The sequence below is a fragment of the Theropithecus gelada genome, chromosome 3 (assembly GCF_003255815.1).
Source record: "Theropithecus gelada isolate Dixy chromosome 3, Tgel_1.0, whole genome shotgun sequence".
Classification (NCBI taxonomy): Eukaryota; Metazoa; Chordata; class Mammalia; order Primates; family Cercopithecidae; genus Theropithecus; species Theropithecus gelada.
The window spans coordinates 153,013,836-153,028,666 of NC_037670.1; the positions used below are offsets into that span (position 1 = coordinate 153,013,836).

Here is a 14,831-nt window from a genome sequence, read left to right on the forward strand (position 1 = left end):
GTGGCGGGCGCCTGTAGTCCCAGCTACTCGGGAGGCTGAGGCAGGAGAATGGCGTAAACCCGGGAGGCGGAGCTTGCAGTGAGCTGAGATCTGGCCACTGCACTCCAGCCTGGGCGACAAAGCGAGACTCCGTCTCAAAAAAAAAAAAAAAAAAAGTGTGCTGGCTGTGTGTAGTGGCTCACACCTGTAATCTCAACACTTTGGGAGGCCGAGGCAAGAAGATGGCTTGCGCCCAGGAGTTCAAGACCAGCCTGGGCAACATGATGAGACCTGTCTCTACAAAAAATAAAAATAAAAGAACAAAAGTATCAGGAGTGGTGGTGTGCTTGTGGTACCAGCTATTTGGGAGGGTAAGATGGGACGATCGCTTGAGCTCAGGAGGTCAAGACTGCAACAAGCCATGATAGCATCATTGCACTCCAGCCTAGGTGACAGAGTGAGATCCTGTCTCAAAAATAAAACAAAATAAAAAAACAAAGGCATGCCTTCTGGCTTTTACTCATAGGTGTTACTCTTAAGGAAATAATTGGGCAAGCATACAAAAATGTAAGTATAAAGATATTCATTGCAGCTTTGTTTAAAACAGTAAAAAGAAGCACAAACATTCTAAATGAATACAAAGGAGAATTTATTTGCTCTTAAAGAGGTTGCAATTCAACTGAATTCTTTACTTTTACCTATGTTTCCTTCTCTTAGAACCACAACCCACTTGCAGATATTAAAATGGTGTCCTTTTACGAAAAAATTAGAAACTTGAATATTGTTTGATGGTATTAGGAATTGCTATTGATATTTTAGCTGTGTAACAGTGCTTTAGCTTTGTTAAAAATGTGTAAACTTTATTTATTTTTTAATTTTTTTTTTTTTCTGAGATAAGTTCTTTTTGTGTCACTCAGGCTGGAGTGCCGTGGTGCAATTACAGCTCACTGCAGCCTCAACCTCCCTGGCTCAAGCTATCCTCCTGCCTCAGCCTCCTGAGTAGCTGGGACTACAGGTACCTGCCACCAGGCCCAGCTCATTTTTTAATTTGTTTGTAGAGATGAGGTCTTCCAATGTTGCCTGGGTTGGTCTCGAGCTCCTGGGTTCAAGCGAGCCTCCTGTCTTGGCCTCCCAAAGTGCTGGGATTACAGGCATGAACGACGGCACCCGGCCTCAAATCTTCAGCTTTTGCAGATACATACCAGATATTCGCAGCTGAATTGACAGGCTGTATAGGATGTTCTTCAAATAACACAGGCGCGGGGAAAGCACGTGTGTGTGATTGGGGCAGAATTGGTCATAGGGTTGCTGGTGGCTGAAGATTGGATACCTGTAAGCTATTCTGCTCAACTGTCTACTTTTGTGTATGATCTAAATTCTTCACAATAAAAAGTTAAACAAAGTATATATCTAGTTGAATTCTGTTTTTGTAGAATCTTCTAGGTATCACAACTTCATAGGCGGCTCTATTAACACTTCTCCATTATGTAATTTTTCTAAAATGTCTGTTTCTTTAACTTAATTGTTTTCCAGGATGAAATGAGTATGAAAGTACTTGGGGGACTGACAGCCTTCAACATATAGAAGAGATTATTAGGACTCATTAGTGTTCTAAATATGTATTATTGTACTCTTTAGTGGAGAATGAATTAAGTTAAATTTTTGGCTTCAAATAATTCATAGTCTAAAATTTTCCTTGATTTAAAGTGACTTTTCTCAAAAAGACAATTCATGAAGGGATATAATAAGACCATGTGTGTAATGAGGCTGAGTTTGGTGCTGAAAAACTCAGCTTCCTTTGATCAATCAGATCCCTGGAGGTGGGATGGGGCAGGGACCATGTGTCCTATTCATTGCTGCATTTCCACCACCCAGCACAGCCTCTGGCACACGACATAGGATAATAATAATAGTGGTGATAATAATAATAAAATAGAACTAACATTTGTTGAGCTTCAGTGCCAAACAATGTACAACTGCTTTGCCTGAATAATTTCATTTCATCTTCAAAACACTCCTATGGGGAGTGTCTCAACATCACATTGAGAGAAAACTGATGCGAATACTGAGCCTCAGGAAGATTAAGTTACTCACGCAAGGTCATCCAGTCAGAAAGTGTGGGGCTGGCTTTGAACTCACGTCTGTTTGTCCTGGAAGTCACTACTTTTTTAATCAAGATGCCCTGAAATGCCAACGTGAGAAATCTGGTTCTCTTAGTGTGTCTCTTCTTGCAGGGACAGTGAGGACAGCAGGCTATTGGAGCTTGGTGACACTTGCCTCTGCAATTCCCTACGCAGCTCCCCCAGCTCAGATTCTATACCTTCAGGCTACTTCCTGTTGTCTTTTGGGTCCTCAAACAGACTTTTGTACAGAGAAAAGAAAACACTCACTAACCAATAAGCACAAGGCCTGGCACGTTTATTTCTCTCTGTAATTTAATAAATTGAAGTTAATAAGTGTTCATATGTCAATTTTGTGTGATTTTTTGACTAATTTGAGTTATTGTAACTGTATATATTATATAGTGTATTTGTATTAATTTTATTTTTTTGGAGACAGAGTTTCATTCTTGTTGCCCAGGCTGGAGTGCAGTGGTATGATCTCAGCTCACTACAACCTCCACCTCCTGGGTTCAAGCAATTCTCCTGCCTCAGCCTCCTGAGTAGCTGGGATTACAGGCATCTGCCACCATGCCCAGCTAATTTTTGTATTTTTAGTAAAGACGGGGTTTCACCATGTTGGTCAGGCTGCTCTTGAGCTCCTGACCTCAGGTGATCCGCCCACCTTGGCCTCCCGAAGTGCTGAGATTACAGACGTGAGCCACTGCGCCTGGCCGTTTTTATTAATTTTTAACTTTTATTATATGCGAGTCATATATAAACTTAAGTGATTTGAGTGATAAGGCCCAAAGCCTTGTCATCTAAGGGTGTGATGATACTATCAAGCTTTCAGATCTATCAGTTAAATAATTAAGAGGTAGGAGGGAAGAAGTGTCCTAAAGGCAAGTAGTTCAGTTTCCAAAATGCCTTGCCCAGTGGGTTTTTCATAGTTGACATTTAATCAATAGTTGTTGAATAAATGACTGTGAAAAAGAAGAAAATAGTCATAAACAAAATTGAAAGCAAATAGGCCAGGTGTTGTGGCTCATGCCTGTAATCCCAGCACTTTGGGAGGCTGAGGCAGGAGGACTGCTTGAACCCAGGAATTCAAGACCAGTCTGGGTAACATAGCAAGACCCAATCTCTACTACTAAATAGTAAAAATTATTTACAAAAAACTAAAAGCAGCCGGGCATGGTGGCTCACGCCTGTAATCCCAACACTTTGGGAGGCCAAGGCGGATGGATCACTTGAGGTCAGGAGTTTGAGACCAGCCTGGCATGGTGAAACCCCATCTCTACTAAAAATACAAAAATTGGCTGGCATCATGGCACTCACCTGCACTCCCAGCTACTCAGGAGGCTGAGACAGGAGAATTGCTTGAACCCAGGAGGCAGAGGTTGCAGTGAGCTGAGATCATGCCACTGCACTCCAGCCTGGGCGACAGAGTGAGACTCTGTCTCAAAGAAAAACAAAACTAAAAGCAAATAGGCAGGGAAATATTTTCGTAAGTACAATAACAAAGTCTCAATTTCTTTCTTTTTTTTTCTTTTTTGAGATGGAGTCTCGCTGTGTTGCCCAGGCTGGAGTGCAGTGGCGCGATCTTGGCTCACGGCAACCTCTGCCCCTCCAAGTTTTAAGCAATTCTCTGCCTCAGCCTCTGGAGTGGCTGGCATTACAGGCGCGTGCCACCACGCCTGGCTAATTTTTTTGTATTTTTAGTAGAGACAGGGTTTCACCACCTTGGCCAGGCTGGTCTTGAACTCCTGACCTCGTGATCCACTCACCTCGGCCTCCCAAAGTGCTGGGATTACAGGCGTGAGCCACCGTGCCTGGCCTCAATTTCTTAATATATTGGGAACTTGGGAAATAGATAAGAAAAGCATGAAATCTTCAATAGAAAAATGATAATGCTAAATAAATGCAGAATGAATAAATGAAAGAATAAGTGGGGGCTAATAGAGAGATGCCTTTCCTGAAATTTAACATGTTAATTTTTTTAAGGGGCTTTCCAGTGAAGACCCAAAGACCTGCTAGACAAATTCTCAAAGAGCTGTAACACTAACATATTAATTTTCCAAGACTACATTGGGGACCATATGAAGACAAGCAGACCTCAGGTATGTGAAGGGGGACTTAGAAAATGCAAAGGGCTCAGCTGCAGAGCTGGCTTAAGCCTTTTTCAGATGCACAGGAGGACAGGAAAGGAACTGCTGTATGGCCTGGCAGAACGATCAGATGTCCCAAGTTAGGGAAAGTAGACAGGAAAATCCGGAAGTATACACTGGTGAGTTCCCTGCTTTGGAAGTAGGAATGTGGCTTTGCTGGGAAGCTACCCTTTGAGGAGGAAATCCAACTCTACAGGTAGACAGCAGTCTCCCAACAGCAGAGTTGGGGAGAGAGCCAGAGGAGGAGGAGAAGGGAAAGGGCCTACCTGGAGCAAGGCCAGCTCTCTGTTCTTCCCTGATGGGTGGGTCACAGTCGCCCAGCCTCTGGGACAAAGTTAGGGGAAACCTGGGCTCTGATGACAGCGGCAACTTCTCAGTCTTGTCTGGCACATAAAAATAGCTTTTCCAGGTGATGTGACTCTGGGGCTTAGCCAACTGCAGGCCTGGTTACTATGCTTGGTTACCGGCCTTTGCCCTGTCTCCAGATCTTGGAATGACTTTGGCTTTACACACTTCCCCCTAGGGGCCTCATAAGTGAAGCCTCATCCTCAGGAGACAAGGGTGGCTTTTCATAGTGTGTCCCCTTTGTGGGAAGAGTATGCTGACCTTTAGGAGGGCAGGAAGGGCATTTCCCTCCTTCCTTGGCTTGGAAAACATAGGGGAGGTCAGCCAGACCATGACTACTGTTTCCTGGGTAATTCACTAAGCCAACCAAAGAACCTGAACTTCCTGCAGTGATGAGGCCAACACACAGTCTCAGGTACACAAAACCACCAAGAGTCACATGCCTCCTGACTCACAGACCTACCCCAGGAGGCTGTGAAAGCAGCCACAACCAGGCCCAGGCCCTCGGGGTACCAGGAGTCACATGAACAATGAAACATCAACAGGCCTGAGGTCACTGACAGGTGCAAAGGTTCCTAGGGTACACACATTTGCCCTAATATACACATACCTGTCCTGATTTACATACTCAGAGCCCCTCGGGCAGTATATATCCCATGATGCACTGAGCTCCTTATTTTGGGTAGAACTCCCTTTTAGAGCTAGTACCCAAGCTGCTCATTTTCCTTGCTATGAAGGAAGATTCTCCACATCCCTCTATTCCTCCTTCTCCCTGATTTCTCCCTGTTGTACAGATAGAGAAGTGGCAAGGGACAATGGTGATTTAATTCCAGAAGGCTGAGGAACCGAGGCTACAAAGACTCTATAGAAGCACTTAGTTATAGAATCTAATCAGCTATAAGGAATGCTTGGAGCCATTATCAAGCTCAGTCTGTTTTCACAAGGATCCTAAGGCTGGAGAAGCGAAGAAGTTTGCCCAATGCCCCAGGCTGGGCAGTGGCTGAGGCTGAATTTGATGATATAGGTGGGATAGGCAGGTTCAGTCTAGCTGGAGAATTTAGTTAGCTCAGGGGTGGGGTTGGCTTACTGATTTTTTTTTTTTTTTTTTTTTTTGAGACAGAGTCTCGCTCTGTCACCCAGGCTGGAGTGCAGTGGCGCAACCTCAGCTCACTGCAACCTCTGTCTCCCAGGTTCAAGTGATTCTCCTGCCTCAGCCTCCCGAGTAGCTGGGACTACAAGCGTGTGCCACCACACCCAGCTAATTTTTGTATTTTTACTAGAGATGGGGTTTCACTATGTTGGCCAGGCTGGTCTCAAGCTCCTGACCTCAGGTAATCCAACTGCCTTGGCCTCCCAAAGTGCTGGGATTACAGGCGTGAGCCACTGCACCCAGCCTGGTTTACTGATCTTTAGTGCATGTGAGTAATAGATTGGTCCACTGATAACAACTGAGCATGTAGTTTGCACAAGGCACAGACTGAGAAGCAAATATATATTTAAATCTTAAAACAACCCTCTCAAAGCTAAAGGAAATAATTAATTAACAGAGACGATCAATGAATAAGGATGATGCTTACAATACATTTTTAAAATTTTATTTTGGCCGAGTGCGGTGGCTCACACCTGTAATCCCAACACTTTGGGAGGCCAAGGCGGGTGGATCACTTGAGTTCAGGAGTTTGAGATCAGCCTGGCCAACATCGCAAAACCCTGTCTCTACTAAAAATATAAAAATCAGCCAGGCATGGTGGCAGGTTCCTGTAATCACAGCTACTCAGGAGGCTGAGGCAGAAGAATCACTTGAACCCAGGAGGCACAGGTTGTAGTGAGCCAAGATCACACCACTGCACTGCAGCCTGGGTGACAGAGCAAGACTCCGTTTCAAAAAAAAAAAAAAAATTATTTTGGATTCAGTGGGTACATGTGCAGATTTGTTACACGAGTATATTGCATAACGGGTTTCTAGTGAACCCATCACCCGAACAGTGAACACTGCACTCAGTGAGTAGTTTTTCAAAAGGGACCCCCTCTGGAGTCCCTGGTAAGAACTTTTAAGAAAATACACAAGACATTCTCTAGACGGAACATGCTTATAAACTGAGAGGTATAAACATCGAACGCCGTATCAGCATGTGATTCTCCAACATGCAAAAGAATCCAGGATGAGGGACTGGGGAGGTTTTCAGGGTCAAATGGGAAAGCTGGGAGCCTGAGACACCAACAGTTATAGCTGACTTTCAGGATCTGTTAGGCGAGGGGCTGAGGGGTTTGGTGTGGGTAGGGCTTTGGGCCTTCATCGTTGACAGGAGGGATTCTGACTGGACAGCTTTTTCTTTTCTTTTTTTTTTTTTTTGAGACGGAGTCTCGCTCTCTCACCCAAACTGGAGTGCAGTGGCCGGATCTCAGCTCACTGCAAGCTCTGCCTTTCAGGTTCACGCCATTCTCCTGCCTCAGCCTCCCGAGTAGCTGGGACTATAGGCACCCGCCACCTCACCCGACTAGTTTTTTGTATTTTTTAGTAGAGACGGGATTTCACCAGGTTAGTCAGGATGGTCTCGATCTCCTGACCTTGTGATCCGCCCGTCTCGGCCTCCCAAAGTGCTGGGATTACAGGCTTGAGCCACTGCACCCGGCCCTGGACAGCTTTTTCTCCAGTCCTTTAGCCAAAGGAGGAGGGGTCACTGGGAGAAGGAAAAAAGGGTGGGAGTCTCCTCAAAGACCAGTTGTCCTCTACCCCTCATTACCCCCTCTCCCGACAACAGCCACTGTCCTTCTTGGCTAAGATAAGAGGCAGCAGGAACAGCCCCCTGCCCTGCTCTAGCCGAGTTGGAGCAGAGCCACAGAGTGAGTTGGCTGGCGGCAGAAATGTCTGGGCATCTGTGTCTGGGGGAGAGGTGCCAGCTGTCTAGGCGGAGAGAAAATGTGCCCATGTGCACACACATGTGTGTAAAGGTAGGGCATGTGTCAGTGAACACATGCAGCAGAGGGAAGAGCAGCTGTTGTAATTGTGAATGACAACAGCATAGACACCAGGAGAACCCCATTGTCTCCCAACCCATAGACTCGGACTCTGCCTCCCTGCCAGGGGCAAGACACCTGTCTCCTCTGGTAGTACCTCCGCCATCTACCAGGCAGCAATGGAGCTCATTTGAGCCTGGCCCTTTTGCGGCTAACCTGGGCTCTCCTATGCTCAGAGAGCCCACTGTGACCGCCAAGAGAAGGTGACAGCAAGGAGGAAAGCTCCCTCTATGTTCTAACATTCAATGATTTTATGGTTCCATGAAGGAAAAAGAGAGCAATGTGTCAATACACAGATTTATCCTAAACTGCTAAATGGAAATAACCTGGAGAACAGCACAGAATGAGTAAACTCTTAAATACATGTCTCCAGTGAGTTTCCTTTTTGATTCCAATTAACTCCATAAGACAGAGGACTGTCCCCAAGCCTTTATTGAGATGAGAAAATAGGGACTTCTTCACCCCAAATCTTTCCTAAGGTTTTTTATTTACATACTTTTTCAAAACATTCATTGAATACTTTTTCTTCTCATAATACATGCTCATAGTAGAAAAATTGAAACTCAGGAAACTATCAAACCTCCATAATCCACCCCATTCTCACTTTACTTCCACAGGCCCCGGATATGCCTGCTATAGGATACTCCATCATGTTAAGATGAGCCCACATCTCACATCTGAAGTTACTATGCTAGTTGAAACTGTCTAGTTGGCCAGGCGCGGTGGCTCATGCCTGTAATCCTTGCACTTTGGGAGGCTGAGGCGGGTGGATCACTTGAGGCCAAGAGTTCAAAACCAGCCTGGCCAACATGGTGAAATCCCATCTCTACTAAAAATACAAAAAAATTAGCCAGACGTGGTGATAGGCAGCTGTAATCCCAGCTACTCAAGAGGCTGAGGCAGGAGAATTGCTTTAACCTGGGAGGTGGAGGTTGCAGTGAGTCGTGATCGTGCCACTGCACTCCAGCCTGGGTGACAGAGCGAAACTCAGTCTCAAAAAAAAAAAAAAAGAAACTGTCTAGTTAACATATATTTTGCAGACCTTTGATTAAATGTTTGTGAATTTTAGTTTTGTCATTTAAATTTTTTGGAAGTCAATATATTTTGTTTTGTATATCTCAAATATGTTTGAGAGTCCTTGAAAAGTCTATAGGCCCCAGGAACTGTGCTTATTGTGACTAAAGAATAAGAGGACCCTGCCCGGTAAAAAATGTTACTATTTAAGAGTAGATATACTGTCAGTCTCTCTCTCTCTCTCTCTCTCTCTCTCTGTATTTATCATGGTTAACTTAAAGGGCCCATATAGTTTTGAATACTGTTTTTCTCCTATTCCACATTGTTCATCCAGTATTTCCCAAACAGAGCTTGAGAGCAGAGGCCTGCTGTGTTGGTGGGAGTCTGCCACCCATACCACAGCTTCTCAGTGCAGGTTCTAGGACCACCCACCTCTTAGGTAGAAAGGCTCTGAGAGAGACAGCTTGTCTCCCTCAGCCCTGTGCTTCACAGATGAGGAAACTGAGGCCTGAAGAAGTGACTGGCCTCAGGTGAGTGGTTAGTCAGTGCCACAACCAGACTCAGAATTTAGGTTGCTGGCTCAGGTGGGAGGTGAAGAAGTCACTGCTTGCCTTGTTTGCCCTCTGCCCATTTTCCAGGGCCAACTCTCTGTGGGCACCTTCCTCTGGTGCCATACTGCCAGGCCCTCCCACTCCACTCCCACTTCCCACTAGCTGCTCCAAGCTCTTGACCCAATTTCCCCATCCAAACTCCTGTGTTTGTTTTCCCTTCATTGTCACCATGTTGCTCAAGCTGTAAATTTACAAAATGTTAGTAAATTTTAATTTTTTTCTCTGATGGTAAAAGTAACAGATGCACATGGGAGAAAATAGGAGGGAAAAAGGAGTTCATTATCATATCACCCAGAGATGATCATTGTAAAAATGCTGTGCAACAAACATCAATAAATAGAATTAGAAATTGATCAGCTGCTCCGTTATTATTATTAATTTTTTTTGAGACAGGGTCTTGTCATGTTGCCTAGGCTGGTCTTGAACTCTTGGGCTCAAACAGTGCTCCCACATCAGCGTCCCAAAGTGCTGAGATTACAGGCATCAGCCACCATGCTTGGCATGTTCCTTTCAGTTATAAAATATCTCAGATACACAAACATGATTCATTCATTCAACAATATTTGTTGAGCATGTACTACATGGAAGGCACTGTTCTGGGTTTAGGAACACAGTAATTGACACAATAGTCTGAGTCCTTGTTCTCAAGGAGCTACATTCTAGCAGAGGAAGACAGATAATCAACAAATAAATATAAAATAGTGTTGAGTACTATGAAGAAAAAATAAAACAGGGTAAAGGAGAAGAGTAAGTGTTGAGTGTTGCTGTACATGAAATGATTAGGAAAGCCTCCCTGAGAAACGACATTTGATCAGAGTCCAGAAGGAAGTGACAGAGCAAGCCAAATATTGAGTGAACATGTTTCAGACACTGAGGACATAATAGTGAATAAAAGTGACATTCTGCTCTGGGCCACCGGTTCTCCTCTTCATTGTAGACACTTTGTACTATTTTACCTAATGGCTTGAAGACTGAATTGTACAGGAAGGGAAGGAAGAGCTACCCTTAACATTTTAATTTTTTTTGGCCAGGCGCGGTGGCTCATGCCTGTAATCTCAGCACTTTGGGAGGCTGAGGCAGGTGGATCACCTGAGGTCAGGAGTTTGAGACCAGCCTGGCCAACATGGTAAAACCCCATCTCTACTAAAAAAAAATACAAAAATTAGCTGGGTGTGGTGGCTGGCACCTGTAGATCAGCTACTCAGGAGGTTGAGGCAGGAGAATCGCTTGAACCCGGGAGGCGGAAGTTGCAATGAGCTGCGATCACACCACTGCACTCCAGCCTGGGTGACAGAGTGAGACTCTGTCTCAAAAAAATTAAAAAAAATAATAAATATAAATGTATTTATTTATTTATTTATTTAATAAGGTTGGTCTTGAACTCCTGACCTCAACTAATCCACCCGCCTTGGCCTACCAAAGTTCTGGGATTATAGGCGTGAGCCACTGCGGCCAACCAACTCTTAACATTTTAATATACGGACTTAAAAGTCTAAAATTGGCTTGGCATGGTGGCTTACACCTGTAATCCCAGCACTTTGTGAGGCTGAGGCAGTGGATCACTTCAAGTAGATCACTTGAGGTCAGGAGTTTGGGAGCAGCCTGGCCAACATGGTGAAACCTCATCTCTACTAAGAAGACAAAATTTAGCTGGGTGTGGTGGTGGGCGCCTGTAATCCCAGCTACTCGGGAGGCTGAGGCAGGAGAATCACTTGAACCTGGGAGGCAGAGGTTGCAGTGAGCCGAGATTGCACCACTGCATTCCAGCCTGGGTGACAAGACCAAGACTCTGTCTCAAAAAAAAAAAGGCCAGGCGCGGTGGCTCACACCTGTAATCCCAGCACTTTGGGAGGCTGAGGCGGATGGATCACCTGAGGCCGGGAGTTTAAGACTAGCCTGGCCAACGTGGTGAAACCCTGTTTCTACTAAAAATATATATATAAAAGTTAGCTGGGCATGGTGGCACATGCCTGTAATCCCAGCTACTAGGGGGACTGAGGCAGGAGGATTGCTTGAACCTAGGAGGTGGAGGTTGCAGTGAGCTAAGATCATACCACTATACTACAGCCTGGGCAATAGAGCAAGACTCTGTCTCAAAAAAAAAAAAAAAAAGTCTAAAATTAATCAATATTTACTTTCCTTCCAAATAAAAACATTAAATTTTATCTTTGCTCACTGTTCCCATCTGAAATGTTTATCAATTTTTAAGTTTATCTTGTTATTGTTACTTTTCCAAATCAACCATTATTACTAAAAATAGTTTTGCATAGTCATAATTTGTTTAGATACATCCATATGTTTTGTAAATATTTCCTTACCATTTTTTCTTGCATTTCCCTATTTCCTTTTGGGTTCAGTTTTCTTGTGTCTTAGGTTCATTCTTCAGTAGTTTCCATGGTAAGGGCCTATGGCAGCTAACTCTGCTTTTGTTTGTCATCTGAAGATGTCTTCAACTTGCCCTCCTTTAAAAAAAAATGACTTTATTTAGATAAAGTTCACATATCAAAATCCACCATTTTAAAGTATGCAATTCAATGGTTAAGTATATTCACAGACTTGTATAATTGTATAACTGTCAGCACTGTCTAATTTTAGAACATTTCATCAACAGCCCATACACCAAAAAAAATCACCCTGTACCTACTAGCAGTCATTCCCCAGTCCCCTCTCCACCAGCCCCTGGCAACCACTTACCTACTTTCTGTCTCTGTGGATTTGCCTTTTTTTTTTTTTTTTTTTTTTTTTTGGAGACAGTCTCACTCTGTTGCCCAGGCTGGAGTACAGTGGTGTGATCTCAGCTCACTGCAACCTCTGCCTCCTGGGTTCAAGCAATTTTCCTGTCTCAGCTTCCCGACTAGGTAGGACTACAGGTCAGCACCATCATACCCGGCTAATTTTTGTTTTTCTTGTAGAGGCAGGGTTTCACCATGTTGGCAGGCTGGTCTCAAACTCCTCACCTCCAGTGATCTGCTCACCTCGGTCTCTGTGCTGGGATCCTCAAAGTGCTGGGATTACAGGTGGGAGCCACTATGCCCGGCCCTGGATTTGCCTATTCTGACATTTCACATAAGTGGAATCATACAATATGTGCCCTTTTGTTTCTGGTTTCTTTCACTTAGCATAATGTGTTCAGGTGCATCCATATTATAGCATGTGTCAATACTTCATTTTTTATGGCTGAATAATATTCCATTGTATCACATTTTGTTTATCCTTTAGTCAGTTGATGGATATTTGGGTTGTTTCTACTTTTTTGGTTATTATGAATAATGCTGCTATGAACATTTGTGTATAAGCATTTGTGTGTGAACATACATCTTCAGTTCACTTGGATATATATTTAGGAGTGAAATTGCTGGATCATATGGTAATTCTATGTTTAACTTTTTGAGGAACTATTCTAAAGCAGCTGCGCTATTTTACATTCTAACAGCAACGCATGAGGGTTCTATTTTCTCTACATTTTCATCAACATTTGTTCTTTTCTGGGTTTGCTTGTTTGTGTTATAGCCATCCTAGTGAGTGTGAGGTGGTGTCTCACTGTATTCTATTTTTTATGTTCATTTTAACATAAACTGTAGCATACCGTACACATACTATATACCCTTTTCATTTAATAATATATTGTAGAGATCTTGTCAATAAGTACAGAACTTACTCTCTTTTTTCTGGCTTTACGGTAATTCGCTGTCTGAATGCACCATCTTTTATTTAACCAGTTCTCTATCGATGGGCTGTTTTTTCCATTCTTTTACTATCACAAACAGTGCTGTAACATCTACCTTTACATACTCCATTCTCTACATGTGGAAGTCTGTCTGTAAGGATAAATCCTAAAAATGGAATTCTGGGCTAAAGGGCATGTGTATGCTTTTATTTTTACAGATATTGCCAAATGGTACTCAGTGGTCTTTTTTAACACCTCAATGGTCTTGAGGTGTTTTTTAAAAAAAAGCGGGGGTCAGGGAAACAATTACTGACAAATTGATTTCCATACAGAATGTACCAGTTTATACTTACCAGAAATGTAAGTACATGTTCTTTAAATGACCACTGGATGATAAGATCAAATTTGTGAAAATACTTGTGTTCTTAGTATGGTACTCTTGTGTGGGTTGACTTCAGAATCACTTCTTTTCAGGGGCTTTGGGGAAAGGGCAGCTTATAAAAAGCTTTCCTTGGTTGCAGTTCCAAGGAGGAGGTAGAGCCTGAAAACGGCTTGTCTTGGGGCCCTTATCTACCTTTCCTTGGTGAAACAATGGGTACTCACTGAAGATACTGGGTAAAATATTCATTCATTTATTCCTTCAATCAATAAATATTTATCAAAAGCCTACTATTTCATGCTAGCTGCTGGAGATGGAATGGAAACAAAATCAGACCAAACACTCCTTTCACTGACTTTTCAGGCTTTTGAAGGGATGCAGACATTAATACAACTAAGGCCAAAGTAACACATTGGGAGAGAAATGTCTATCATGCCACTGGAGCCTGGAACACGGCCTGAGGGTCAGCAAGGGTGACCAGAGGAAATATGCTTGAATTGAGATGCGAAAGATGAGTAAAAGACTAGGTGAAGAAAGTCTTTTCTTCCTCTGGAGGAAAAAGCATAGTTAACAAATAAAGAAGGTTGGGTACGGTGGCTCACACCTGTAATCCCAGCACTTTGGGAGGCTGAGGTGGGAGGACTGCTAGAGCTCATGAGTTTGAGGCCAGTCAGGGCAGCATGGAGAGACCCCATCTCTACAAAAAAAAAGAAAGAAAGAAAGAAAGGAAAGAAAAGAAAGGAAAAGAGAGAGAGAGAAAGAAAGAACGAGCAAAATAAATAAATAAATAAATAAATTAGCTGGGTGTGGTGATGTTTGCCTGTAGTCCCAGCTACTCAGGAGGCTGAGGTGGGAGGATAGCTTGAGCCCAGTAAGTCAAGGCTGCAGTGAGCAGTGATCATGCCACTATACTCCAGTCTGGAAAACAGAGTGAGACCCTTTCTCAACAACAATAACAACAACAAATAAAGAAGAGAGGCAATAATACCTACCTCATAGCATCATTAGAAAAATTAAATAGGCCGGGAGTGGTGGCTCACGCCTGTAATCCTAGCACTTTGGGAAGCCGAGGCAGGTGGATTACGAGGTCAGGAGATCGAGACCATCCTGGCTAACACAGTGACACCCCGTCTCTACTAAAGAATACAAAATCGAGGCCATCCTGGCTAACACGGTGAAACCCCGTCTCTACTAAAAAATATAAAAAACTAGCCGGGCGAGGTGGCAGCGCCTGTAGTCCCAGCTACTCGGGAGGCTGAGGCAGGAGAATGGCGTAAACCCGGGAGGCGGAGCTTGCAGTGAGCTGAGATCCGGCCACAGCACTCCAGCCTGGGCGACAGAGCCAAACTCCGTCTCAAAAAAAAAAAAAAAAGAAAAGAAACCCTGTCTCTAGCCGGGTGTGGTGGTGCGCACCTGTAATCCCAGCTACTCAGGAAGCTGAGGCAGGAGAATTGCTTGAACCCAGGAGGCAGAGGTTGCAGTGATTGTTCCACTGCACTCCAGCCTGGGCGACAGAGCAAGACTCCGTCTCAAAAAAAAAAAAAAAAAAAA

At 43.9% G+C, this 14,831-nt stretch overlaps 1 non-coding gene across 1 annotated transcript; it reads right to left on the bottom strand.

Annotated features, from left to right (window-relative positions):
* Window positions 1-4,080: 4,080 nt before the first annotated feature.
* On the bottom strand, window positions 4,081-4,142 carry LOC112621914. The gene has a single exon (XR_003118841.1). It is a non-coding gene; the product is annotated as a U7 small nuclear RNA (small nuclear RNA).
* Window positions 4,143-14,831: the final 10,689 nt, after the last annotated feature.